Raw genomic sequence first — 14761 nt, 5'->3', positions numbered from 1 at the left:
CAAGAAAGCAGTGCACAAAGGAATTTCTAGCTGAACTGCCATAGATCAATCAGATAGCAGTTCAAGATATCCGCAACTTCAGAGCCAAGGCTGTGTAAAGGGGTTTTGTGTTGCTGGCATAAAAGTGCTAACAAAGTTATTTGCTACATGGATCCTTGCCAAAGTGATGTTATTTAACCCAGAATTTTCTGGGGAGATAAACTAGTCATTATTGAACTTCAGCTCATGCTCTGCAACACCCCTTGGAGGGAAGAAGGAAAGAGAGACTAAGTGCTGCAACAAGGGAGGAGAGGTAGAATAACAGTACTGCCATACACCTTCGGAGTGTTATGGGCTGAATATTGCTGTGATTTTAACAACTCCTTATGCTGAAGATTTAGGAAAAAGCTGTAAAAAAAAGGCACAAACAGGCAAGGGGGTTTTCCGTTGCATTTACTACTGGGTCTGAATTTCTTCGTAGTCAGTGAAAGAGCGCACTTCTCTGAGAAATGGGATGCTGACATTCCTCCTATAAGAGCATAAGCCATAAAACACCTTACAATGTCTTACATTGCGTTCAGCTGGGGTAGTTTCTTTAAAAAACAAACAAGCAAACAGAAAACCCCAAACCCTCAGCTGTGAAGGTAAAATGTGGTCTGATGTTTTGGCTTGTCTCCATTCCCCATAGTTGCTAAGCAATGCTGTACTTATGAACCAGATTTAACAAAAGGTCTACTTCCCGCGTGTAAGCAGGCATCCATCTGTCACAGCATCAGCAGTGTGCTTTCCATTGGGTTATGCAAAAGTATACGGAAATCTCTGTTAGCAATCAGCAGATGGAAACACTGTGTATAGATAGCAGACTTTCAGTTCTTCGGGCACTAGCTCAAAGCTATGCTTTCTCTCTGATTCCGGGTAAGACACAAGAAGCAGTTTGAGTGGCAAATGTTAGCTTTGTCTCTCCAAAAACATTATAGAGCTTTCCTGTGTGAGTAAGCACATTCTCATGTGCTGTTAGTAAACAGAGTGATATCCAGTTGAATATGTGTTTGAGGAGCTGTGCCTGGTGTCAAAGTGCAGATGGTGCAAAGAGGATTTGTTCCAAGCCAGGTCTTATCCAGTGCAATGTTGTACATCTTTCTTTGCAAGGAAAAGAGGCCTCATTAAGAATCAGCATAAATCAAGTGCTGAGAAAACAGGCATGACTACTAACCCTAGCATTCCCACTGAAATGTTCTGTCTATTAATTACAATTGCAATATAAAGAAAGAGCCATTTATCTGGTTTGGACAAAGCTGTCTCTTGGATGAGCTGCATTGGATCATCCAGTGGCAATGAGAAACTCAGACTACGTATGTGCTACTGTAGTACTTATCTTGATATTTCTGAACTCACTTACATCTCATTGTTTCTGATAAGGAAGAGGTAATAGCTTTTACCAATTCAACTTCCTCTCTTTACTATATAGACTTCTGCTACAGGCCCCACAAGTTACCTCTTTTTCAGGATTATGACCCCTAGTTCAGTCAGTACTCTTATGGAAGCTTCTCACTGATTTCTATCATCTTAGTCTCCTTTTCCAGGTATGCTAAAGTTCTTAAATAACTCTCAGTAAATCCTAAATTCATTAGAGTATCCTGTTTGATCCCTGTTGAAAAAGGAAAAACTCAGCCAGAAAGATTCTAAGTTGCCTTTTCATTCAATCGGAAAATAAATAAATAAATACACAATAATAAATAACATATTACAATAAATAAATAAATAAATCCAGAAACACCTGAATTTTAGCATTTTTTTAATCTAACTACTATTTAATGGAAAATTCATGACCATTTCTTTCAGCAAGAAATGGGCATCAGGCAGCTTCTCCTCAGTAATCATCCTAACCTGAGGATTTTAGAAGCTTATTTTCTGCTGCTGCTTCTCTCTGGTCCTGTGAATGTAGAACCTTTGTTTCTTAAGTAGTGCTGCTTCAGCTAGACTCACAGTTACCTACAGCCTGCTGGCTGAGTTTTACAGTCAGAAAGTGAAGAAGAATTATGTGAATCCTTTCAGATGGCATTGTAATTTTTTCACATGTTCTGAAAAAGTGCTGAATTCTGAGCTTTTTCACAGTTTTTGTATCACCCATTCCCTCAGCTGTGTGATGTCCTTTCAGTTGCTGACTCTCTTTTTCAAAACTTACAATGGTCTCTTCAGACACAAAAAGGGTTAAGAGCTGCTGTTCATGACTGTTCATCTCTGTGGCTAAGAGCTGAGCACCTGCACCTCAAGAGATGTGGAATTTAAGAAACGGATCTCAGAGTTGCCTACTTCTTTGCATACATTTTATACGAAGATAATGAAACAGGCACATAATTCTTATGTGATGTAATGCTGACACTTTTTAGTCTGTGTCCCTTTGTGGATCAAACCTTTAGGAGTTTCAATACCTCCCAAAATCTGTTTCTCTGGATCCAGTTTTAAAAACATCTACAAGTTAGTATTTTTTCCCATCATCAATTCAATGATTTATCGCAATATGTTCCTGGGCTGTTGAATCAAGAAATTGCAAAAGGTGATGCCTAAAAGACGTCATAGGATAAAAAAGAAATTAGAATTGATTATTATGTATGTTCAATTTCTTATTTGGTGTCTTCTTGGACCTAACTACTTTATTTCCTGCTCTTCTCAAGAACAACGTATTAGGAAAAATATTTTTAGCTCTGTTTTTAGTAATTAGGTTCTTAAATCAAGCAAGAGTTAGCTACGGCTTCTAAAGACAGATAGGTAGAATCCATTCTATTCAATTTAGAAGTCTAACTAAAACATGGTCTTGCCAATATTTCAAGCAATGGATTCTGGCAGGGCAATCTAATTCTGCCCATCATAGCTGTCTAGGTTCTTTCTATAAAGTAAAGAAAAAGGGAGGAACCTCTGAAGTCCAGCTAGATTCATCTAGCTCTCTACATTTAGCACTAACATCTTTGCATTGATTGCACAAAGAATTTAAAAGCCTCCTGAGGCCAATGAAATTCTTCTAAATTAGGCACCAGATTTAGCTAGATTTAGTCATCAACATGTGAGCTAATGTCTAAACTCCTATTATAATCAGTGGAGAACAGGTCAATACAGTCAATGGAATGTAAAGACCACTACAGTTTACCTGTTACTAGAGGTGGGATTCATTTACTTTGAGATTCCCTAGGGCATTTGAAACATTTGCATGGGAATTGCAGATATGAAAGATAACTTAAGGGGGACCTGCATGCTTCTGGTCCAAGGAGGACCCTACACTGCACCTGGTACTAGACTTTCACATTAGGACAGGTGAATGCAGCTCCAAAAGAAGATTTTCTGACTTGCTTCAGGATATCTAGCCTCCATCTTCCACTCTAGAGTTGCATTGTGTAGTAGGTCTTATGTCACATTTGCCAACTTCATATGAATATCATAGGTACTCTTACTATCACACATAGGCATATTACTCAGAATCCACTTTGCCTGCCCTTCTGCAGAACATTTACATCTGTTCATGTACAGGTCTCATCTTCTATATAATATTTCTATATATATCATATTAATGGTTAGACCTCCACGTCCTTCATGTGGATTATCTATGGTTCACATCCTCCTGAAAGGTAAAGAAGCCATGGACCCAAACATCCTGAGATGTCAAGTATCAGTAAACTTGGAAAAAGCACATGCTGGAAGATCATATACTAGTCAGACAGGCATGCAGGAGTCATGGAGCCAGAAAATTTACATTGTTATGCTTGGAGCTGGTATTGTATTTCAGCCACAACTGTAGATGTAGAATATTCTTGACATACTGACCTGGCATGTAGTCTTACCTTCTCATTCAAAAAGCTTCTCCTAACTATTAGGCAATGGTCAAGTTATCTCTTTTTTGTGTCCCTCTGACCCTTTAACACTTGTATTTCTGAGTACACAAAGACCAAACTTGAACAGAGGATAAGTATTATTGCCATTGATACTCTCTGTTCCCTTAACTTCCAGCCTTTTCTTGAAATATAGATGGTGATGGTTCAGATTGATCAGATTAGTAGGATGGGGAAGCTCTCCAATTTCCTCATAATTATCTGGTCAGCACATAATTATGCAAAGAAAGAAAGACATTCACACCCTCAGAGCAGAAAAAGTCAGCAGTAGTCTGTGGGTAGACTCGGGCCAGTCTAAGAATACTATTTTTGTCACAAAAACTTTAGAACAGTCTGTCAAACATACCCTTAACAAATCAATCTGGGCTTGGGATACCACAAATAAAAAATATAAAATAATCAACTCCTAAGGCAGATCACACAAAAATAGCAAAGATAACCTGGTATACCATAAATTGAACAAAAAAAAAAAAAAAAAAAGAAGGGAGGGAGGGAAATGAGTTCTGGTTTATAGCTTAACCCTAACTTCAATGTAAATGAAGTAAATATCTCCTATGAAGAAAGGCTGACAGAGCTGGGGATGTTCAGCCTAAAGAAGAGAAGGCTCTGGGGGGACCTCAGTGCAGCTTTTCAGTAGTTAAAGGGGGCTTATAAAAAAGATGGAGAAAAACTTTTTACTCAATCAGATAATGACAGGACAAGGGGGAATGGTCTTAAAGAGGGGAGATTTATATTAGTGGTTAGGAGGAAATTCTTCACTCAGGGAGTGATGAAGCCCTGGAACAGGTTGCCTGGAGAGGCTGTGGATGCCCCATCCCTGGAGGTGTTCAAGACCAGGTTGGATGAGGCCCTGGGCAGCCTGATCCAGTGGGTGTACACTAAAGTTCCTGTTCGAATATATCAACATATTGCTCCAGTTTGGTATCATCTGCAAACCTGATGAGAATGCACTGCATTGTTTCAAGTTGTGTCAGGGAAGGTTTAGTTTGGATATTTGGAAAAAATTCTTCACTGAAAGGGTTGTGAGTCATTGAAACAGGCTGGCCAGGGAAGTAGCTGAGTCACCATCCCTGGAGGTCTGCAAAAGTTATGTAGTTGTGGTGCTTAGGGACATGGTTTAGTGGTAGACTTGGTAGTGCTAGGGTAGTGGTTGGTCATGATCTTAGAGGTCTTTTCCAACCTAAATGACTCTATGATTCTATGATTGCATCTTTGATAAAGATGTTAAACTGGACAGGTCTCAGGAGACATCTCTGTAGTACTGCACTTATTACCTGCCTCCAAACCCACTAACCAGAACCCTCTGAGACCAACCATCCAGTCAGCTCTGGGGCCCCCGTCACAAGAGAGACATGGACCTATTAAAGCAAGTACAGAAAAGGGTCACAAAAATGATCAGAAGGCTGGAGCACCTCTCCTATGAAGAGAGGCTGGGAGAGTTGTGGTTGTTTAGCCTAGAGAAGAGAAGGTTCCAGGCAGAACTTGTTGCAGCCTTCCAATACATACAGAGGACTTACAACAAAGATGGGGAGATATTCTTTATTGGGGTATGCAGTCATAGGACTAGGGGCGGACGTCCCCTCCTTGGAAGTGTTCAAGACCAGGTTGGATGGGGCTTTGAGCAACCTGGTCTAGTGGGAGCTGCTCCTGCCCATGGCAGGGGGTTGGAACTGGATGATCTTTAAGGTCCCTTCCAACCCAATCCATTCTGTGATTCTATGACTTTTTTTACTCATCTGGTTGTCCATCCATCCCATTCCATCCCACTCAAATCCTGACTTTAATATAATCATTCCAACTAAACCAAGAACTACATAGGCCCTGCAGATGTCACACCTTCAAATCATTTCAGTTCTGCAAGGATGGATCTCCTTGCTAATATTTGAAATTTAACAGTTTACATCTCACAAACTGCTTGATGACCTTTTCCACAGAATACGCAAAAATATTGAGAAAGGGGGATTATTTGAGGAAACCTGTCTGAATGCATTTTGGGTAATTAAGCAGTTGTTGCCATACCAACTGCAGTACTAGGAAATGCTTGTCAACTTGTGTCCACATTTGACTTTATCACACAGACCAAAGACAACAGAACATATTTACCTTTCCTTAATAACTGTGTTTTGACCACTTGTGACCTATGCTGTGACTTACATATTGATTTTAGTCTTTAATAGGGTAAATATTGATACAGTTACAATTTTTATCAAACTTCCAGGTTGCCTTTCTACACAAGCTTTATGACCTGTAGCTAGATTACTGTTTTTAGGAGTCATTAAATTGTTGACTAAAAAAGTTTCTTTTTTTACAGTGAAAGTGGATAATTAAAGTATTCTGAATCACTCCTAAATATCTCATTTTAAAAATGCTAACCAGTTAGTAAAAGTTAACAGTAAAAAACTGTATGAATGATATTTCAGGATACTGGTAGTTTTACTCTCAAATGTAAATGATGAACACTTTGGAACATTATGTTAATATATTAACTCTAATAACTGACTGTTAGATTACCTAAAATGGAGGTAATGTCTCATTCATTCATTTTATTTTTTTATTTTTTTTTTGTTTCCAAGGTGGTGGGCAAACACAACTGCTACTGTCACACCACTCAGAGGTGTCATTGGCTTTGCAGCAAGACTCCTACCCTGAGCCTGCTGCACCCGCTCACTGCCTGCTGACAGCATTTGAGGAGAACCAGTTGGACTGCAGTGGGAATTATGAATACGAAGCACAGAAAGCTTTTTCTTGAGACTTCAAGAGCCTGCCCTGGGTTAGAGCAAGAGTGCACTTCAGCACACTCTGTGTGTGTCACGGTATCACCGCTCACGCCAAACAAATGTAGGTCTTAGGTGTACGGACATACCAACTGCTTGGCCGTTCTTTCCTTTGTCTGACAGCAGAAGAAACTGAAAAGTGCTTCTTTCATTTCATAGCAGGTTCCCAGGCCAGAGAAGGTGAAGGAAGGCCAACACAAAAGCAGATGGGATGGACTAACAATAACATAACTGTCTGTTCCTGGGAGGTTCCTTGTTCATTTTGCCAGAAACTGATTCTTACTCACAGCTCTTGAAGAGCTGTAGGCTGCTGCCATCCTATACTCAATTTCCATCTGGAATATAACTTAATCCAAAGGTGAGTTCAGGAAGAATCTGTTGGTGTGTCCTTCTCTCAGCACCAGCTCTAAATTCCTGTCTTCAGTGCAGCGACATTCTTAATATCATCTCCTTCTACCTCTGCAGGCCTGTTGAGAAGTCAGGCAATCAGCTACACTGTGTAATTCCCTTTGATCAGAGAACAGAAAAACTCAGCCCTAACACACTGTCATTGTACACCCTCTTTATTCTGAACCTGAAAGAGAAATGACCGAATACCATTCACATACTCCAGCATGTAGGTCATGTTAGTGGCAGTTCTTCTACTAAAGCATGACAGAAATGAAATCTTTACTTCTCAGTCCTTCTCTCAAGCCTAAGAGTGAGGAAGGGTGCATGTTACCCTCTGCCTGGGACCATTGCTTCTCTGTGATATGTAGATTGATGGTTCCACCTCTGCCATTGACCTTCCTGACAGACCTTGACAGTGGTACTGATTATCCAACCACAAGAATGATGAGAAAGCAAAGTGAACTGTCTCAGCCATTTAAGAGAAAAAAAAAAAAGTTTAATAGCCCAGCCTTCTTTCTGAAGAATTAAGAATGATGAAATCACTAAGGGCTTTGTTGTAGACTCTTGTTTCCTGTACTGCTGCCAGAAGAAAGGTACTGAGAAGATTGAGGGGATTGTGAGAGAAAACATGGGGTCTCAAATAGATTGAAAAGAGATAGGAGGACTTAAGTAAGGCTGCTGAAATTGCCTTTTTGTCTCAAGAGCTTGTCCAAAAACCCTCTCACCATTCAAGTCACCAAAGGAATTTTACATTGATCAGAAACCGAATGATTACAGTTCATTGATTTCCTAGCTCAAGCAGTGTCTGTTTTTTTGTGTCCCAGATGTCTAACTGTCCTCTCTGTGAACTGAGAAGCAGCAGTATGCTAGTTAGTGCCACTTCTACTTCAAGGCTAGTAAAATCAGTTTACAGTTCTCTCCAGGATGTGAATGTTTTATGAAACACCAGCCACCAACCTTGACTGTCAACCTCCTCCAACCTGTGACATCTATTTGTGAAGATGGCAGGCTTTTTGACTTCATGCTACCCAGCTACACCATCAGAAGTCAGACCTCATGAAAATTGAATTAACCCAGATGAGAAAAAGATAATGCAGTGAGTTATTCTTGACAGGGAATACAAAAACTTCAGATTTATTGCAGCTGTGTTGTGATCTGTGTCACATTAGATAGATGCAAACCAGAAAAATGCATCCCCTGCCACCTAAGGAGTTCTGGACAGGCAAAAGTGTTGGTAGAGGATTTATTTTGGTGACAGCTGGAGGGGCCTGGAAGGCTGTCAGGTCTAATATAGTCAGGTTCAGGATTAATTCCCACGTGCAAGATGCAGGTATAGGCATGCAAAATTTGGAACCCACTCAATCAGGGAGCAACAGCATCTGCTCTGGTCAGCAGGTGATATGACATTTGCTCTCTGAAACACACATTAGGAGAGTAGTCTTGGATACAAGCATAACTTGGCAGTTTCAGGTCCTGGGTACTGGAAAATCCTTCTCCCTTGAATGTGAACAATACAGATAAACCCCCAAGTAAAAACGAAAGATTACAAATGAAACTACTTTAAATGACCTTACTTGAAGAGATAAGCAACTTGGGCCATGTTCTTAGTTATACTAGCATACATCTGGAATAAATCCATGGGCCTCATTGGAACTATTTCTCTTTCATATCAGTGTAAGAAAAACAAAAACAAGTTTATTTTTTTCCCTATGCTAAAGTAAACATAGATTTACACATATGAAGAAGACATCAAAAGACTAAATTTATTCTATCTTTCTCTCTATATATATGCAGTTCTCTTGTATAAGTCAGGGAAACATATCCATGTACTTGTTTTCTTTTCCTCTTACAGGAAGAGGAAGATTATAGTAAGGACAGGTCATTGTCAACAGACAGAAGCTGAACTCCATTTATCTCTATTGATATCCTAAATACTTTATATGAGATCATTTCTTATATGGAACTTTCCAAAACACTTGAAATTTCAGTTTTGTTTAGAACTTGTCTATAAGCTGCCCCTCTCAGGCATGATCAAAGAAGAATTTGTGTTACCTTATTTGTGTTAGGGCTTTAACAATTCCTTACACTTATTAAGAAGAGTAGATTGTTTTTAACAACCAGTCATAAGGTTTTCATAATTGCAGTATTTCCTAGATAACTTATGTCACAGGTACACATCTAATCTTTTATTATATGTATTGTCTGCCTTTAAAAGCCAAAAGATGAAAAAATAACACCTCTTGCATAGCAAAGCTGTTACTCAGAGTGTAGAGCATAAGGCTTCTCACAGCTCATGAACCTCTAATGGGTATGCAAGAGACTATGTGGAGAGTTTTATCCTGAATACAATCACTCAGGCTTCTACTGGTTGTTTTCAAGAACTTGAGCACAGAGAGAAGAGAAAACAGTTTTTCACCTGAGCTTCTGCAGATTTGAGATATCTTTATCCAAATCAGAGTTTCTCCTTGAGTGTGTGTACCATCTGGAATCTGAATGGAAGAAATAATGGGTTCCTCCAGTGTCACACAAGGACACCAAAACAGAACTTAAACCCACATACCTCCTGCATGCCGACGCTGCAAATATGAGATGTTCTGAGGAAGGGGAAGTTTCATTAGTATCTTGTTTCTTCCTTCATAACGATCTTTGCAGATTAGTTCCCCAGGGCAAGTCTGACCAACTTGAAACTATGCAATCCTAGCAGGTTGGTACGAGGACATGAGAAAAAGTACAATATGTTTATGAAATGTGGCAATCCCCATTTAGGCTGTGAAAAGATTCTCTGCCTCTTGCTTCCATAACTCTCAGAGACAGGATAAGTGCTCAAGAATTACAGTAAATTAAAAAAAATAATAAATAAATAAATAAATAAACTTTCACTGTTGCTGGAGGCTTGACTCTGACCTTTTTATGTGTGTGTCTCTGCAAGAATACAGTAGGAAAGAAACTAAAACATGTTTTTTTAGCTCTTCCATACCTATCAGCATTTTCATTAGTTTTGTGTGAAATGCTGTTCCATACTCTTTGTAAGCTCATGGATGAAGAACAGATGCATTTCACAGAATCACAGAATCACAGAATTGTCTAGGTTGGAAGAGACCTCCAAGATCACCTAGTCCAACCTCTGACCTAACACTAACAAGTCCTACACTAAACCATATCACTAAGGGCTACATCTAAACGTCTCTTAAAGACCTCCAGGGATGGTGACTCAACCACTTACCTGGGCAGCCCATTCCAATGCCTAACAACCCTTTCAGTAAAGAAGATCTTCCTAATATCCAACCTAAACCTCCCCTGGTGCAGCTTTAGCCCATTCCCCCTCATCCTGTCACCAGGCACGTGGGAGAATAGACCAACCCCCACCTCGCTACAGCCTCCTTTAAGGTACCTATAGAGAGCGATGAGGTCGCCCCTGAGCCTCCTCTTCTCCAGGCTGAACAATCCCAGCTCCCTCAGCTGCTCCTCGTAAGACTTGTTCTCCAGACCCCTCACCAGCTTGGTCGCCCTTCTCTGGACTCTCTCGAGCACCTCCATGTCCTTCTTGTAGTGAGGGGCCCAAAACTGAACACAGTACTCGAGGTGCGGCCTCACCAGAGCCGAGTACAGGGGCACAATCACTTCCCTAGACCTGCTGGCCACGCTGCTTCTTATACAAGCCAGGATGCTGTTGGCCTTCTTGGCCACCTGAGCACACTGCTGGCTCATATTCAGCCGCCTATCAACCAGTACTCCCAGGTCCTTCTCTGCCAGGCAGCTTTCCAGCCACTCATCTCCCAGCCTGTAGCTCTGCTTGGGGTTGTTGCGCCCCAGGTGCAGGACCCGGCACTTGGCCTTGTTGAACTTCATACAGTTGGCCTCAGCCCATCGGTCCAGCCTGTCCAGATCCTCCTGCAGAGCCTTCCTATCCTCGAGCAGATCAACACACGCACCTAACTTGGTGTCATCAGCAAACTATTTTTAAAATTTATTATATAGGTGGGGTTTTCAATGACTAAGAAACAAATACCTTTCTTTTGTAAAATCAAACTTCAAGTGTATCCACACCAAGTAAGTGTCTTTTGAAAGCAATTCATTATTTCATGATTGATAGAAAAAGAAAAATGCATCTTTATAAGGGAAAAATTTTGTTCCAAAAGCAACTCCAGAAAGACAGATTCCAGTACACACTCACTGGGGCTCTTCATCACAATCAAGGTACAAAAAGAAGCATCAGGCATCCCACAAACAGCTACTGATGGAGTGCTGTGAGCAAACAGTGAATACCGCATTAGACAGGAATCCTCCCTGTTGCTATGCAAGATACTGCTGCAGAAATTCTTTTGCATTTTTTGACCAACCAACAAATAACCAGTGTGTTTTTAGCAATACATACTTCAGGCTCAGCCTCTAAAAATATTTTTTTCCACTCCTGCAGTAAAATGCACTTAAAGATATGCAAACTAAAATATTTATCTTCAGTGTTATCCTACTCGTTAAAAGACATTTTTGTTTTGTCTTTTTTGGCTGAGGTTTTCTTTGTGTATTTTTTTTCTTTTTTTTTTCTTTTTCAATAAAAATGGACCTAGGTGAAATTGAAGACCCAAAGAAATCTGAATCATATAATGAAAAGCAATTTACCATTCTGCTTGAAGAGAAAGGTTTTCAATCAGTGTGTCCTTCCTGCAGTGACTTATGGATTAGAAGTGCAGAAGTACTAAAAAAAAAAAGAAAAAAGAAGAAAAAAGACACAAAAAATGCAACTAAGTGAAGATGAATATAATAACATGTAGGCTGAGAATGGCACATACAGACAAGAAAATAAATGACTGGTTCTGCCAGGGAGGCTTAACGGAAAACAAAACGTGCACAGTCCCAGGCCACATATTCTGAAAAAAAAAGAAAAAAAAAAGTATAAAAGTTATAGTAGGTGATGCACATGACAGAGCAGAAAGTAGATGCAAAAGTAATGAAGAGGTGAGATAGGTGAAGAACAGATGCAGCCAGTCTGCAAAAGACTACAGTACTGCAGAACTGATAATGAATGCTTGACTCAGTTGGTTGCTTTTGCAACTTATGCCTAAAATGTCCATGACATATTTCTTGACATCTTAAAACTATTAAAAAAAGGTGAGGCTCCATGAAAACCAAGTATTCATATACAATATTTCATAAAAATATAAAAAATAAATATATAAAAATATTTTGCTGTATAAAGTTTTGATATATATCATGAAAAAATCTTATAAAAATACATGCTTGTAAATTAGGAAAGAAGAACTAATGTTTGAGGCAGTATGCAGAGAGGGATCCACACCCTGTAACCCAAAGTCTCACGAGTACAGACAAATTCTCTGTTCATTCAGCATTCGATTATTATAAATGTATACACCGCCTGAGGCCTGAGCACACATAGAAATATTCTTCCTACTGTTAATGCCACACTAGAGACTTACCTTAGCTAAGTTAATGTAAAAAAGATGACTGTGCTGACAGTAAGAACAGCATCCTATAAGCCTGCTGTTACACTGTGAGCTCGTACTATGTTCAGCTGTGTTATGCATAAAGACCTAGAAAAGTTCAAAGGGGCAGAGGAAGTCTATGGTTCATAAAATCACTGCAATCTTGTCTGCTCACTCTTGGTAACTGGGTACACTGTTTAGAAATTCGATTAGTGTCAAGTAACCGTGCTCTTTTCAATGTCTAGCTTTCACCTCAGGTGAAATTCACCTACAGTGTTGGCCTACCCCCACCATTGAATAAAGCAGCTCACATTCTCGTGAGGTGTTGCAGAAATGACACTATTTTGCAAGTAAGGAGGCTGGAAGCTAGACAGTGATTGAAGCTCAAACTGAGACCTTGTAAATACAAGTAAAGCCAGTTCCTGCAACCTCTCATACCAAAAGAGGTCCTATTTGCTGAGGACTGCTCTTGACCTACCTCTAAAACACACAGTAATAGGAATATGTTGTCGTTAGTCCATACAAACACTGGCTCAGCCCAAAACTTTTCAGAAGAAAGTCTGTAGTAGTCATGGGGCAGAAATAAATTCATAACATGAAGATAAGAAAATCAATACCAACCTTGAAGCATATTTCGACCATCCTCTGGACCTTAGACCTGTGAATAATCAGTCTGGAGTTCGCACATTAATCATGGGTATAGTTGTTATGTCTATTGCCAGACAGTTATTGTCACACAGTGTCCTTCTTGAACTGGGGGGCAACCGAAACCAGGCACTTGAGATTTAGTACAATACAAAACAATACAATAATTAGTTTCTTTCAGCAAAACAGCTTCCTAAGCTCCCTTAGAGCTATTAGTCATGAAACACAAATTCTTGTTGGGATGAGTTATTTTGGCTGACCTACAGTACCTCCAATTACCAAGGGGTTTAAAAGACTTAGCCTGATGATCACCTATCTGAAAGACATCATGCACTCTATTCTTTCTAGATGCAGACCTGAAAAAAAAAAAAAAAAAGACGACGTTTTCAGCAGGCTTAAAGCAAGACAATCCTGCTTACAAAATCTGCTGGGGCTGGTGTGTTTAATATCACTCACTTTAGAAGGATGTGCTGGTCTACACATGATCTGTGAGGAACATGATTTCTGACCGTAATGATTATTAGAATCTCTGAATGCTTTGGGAATACAAGTCAGGGTAACAAGATGATATTCTTGATTACAGTTTCTTAAAAATGTGACTGTAATGGTTGTTGAACAATGTACATGAAAGAAATAGTCTACATGAAATTAAGGAAAATACACCTTAACCTTTGATGTAATAACTCTTTATGTACATATTGCAGGGAAAAAGGCATAATTTCAAATTAACTTTATTTTCAACAATTTTTCTCAGTGCTGCCACAGAAAGAAGGCTGACTTATTGAGTACAGATTCACCATGCAACTGTTTTCAAATCTGTTTCCCATGTGCTTGCTTTTCCCCTTCTGGATTTGAGTATCAAAAACATGTAAAAATATGTTTTGAAAACCTTTGGAAAGGTAAGATGAGAGGAAGGGTATTCACAAAGACACACTTTAACCTCTTCAAACTCATCTCCCTATTTCCGCTACAAACATAAAATGAGAATTAGATTCCTGAAGAGGCAATTCAAAACATTTGTAACAAAAGATAGGTCATAGTGCAGAATGATTTCCTGCAGTAAGCATGATAAAAAAACTTCTAGAAACCTGTATCTGAGTCCTTGACTAATCCCAGATACCTAATAACTTGAGAATTGCAGTTCCATATATATAAAGTACATTCTACAGTTTTTAAGGAGGCAAGAGAATCCATAGATATGCATTTCTATTTGTATTTTCTCCCTGAAGTCATTATCCTGCAGCGAAAAAAATCAATTTTTCCTAAATCAGGGATTTTTTACAGAACAGCAGGGTTCTTGATAAAGACTAACACAATTTGAAGAATGTTTTAAATTTTTTACTTTCTACTTTATAGGAGTCTGAAAGATTAGCAAGGAGCAGAAATATTTCTTTATGGAGGAAAACCAGGATTGTTAATAAAAAATTGTATTCGTACACCTCCAACAAATTATACTATGACCATTGCCATTTACTTATGACTGCTGGAAAAATTACTCAATGTATAGGAAGTTCAATAGATGTAAAATAAGATCCACACTAATCCATCTAACAGAACAATATTGCTTAGATTTCTTTGGGCAAAGACGATATCTTCCATAACAACCCCTTACAAGCCAGAAATGATACACAGCTTCACTGCCAATTTCACC

This window comes from Anser brachyrhynchus, assembly GCF_964034855.1.
Source record: "Anser brachyrhynchus genome assembly, chromosome: 3".
Taxonomy (NCBI): Eukaryota; Metazoa; Chordata; class Aves; order Anseriformes; family Anatidae; genus Anser; species Anser brachyrhynchus.
The sequence above is the reverse complement of the archived record's forward strand: the minus strand, read 5'-3'. Positions refer to the sequence as shown.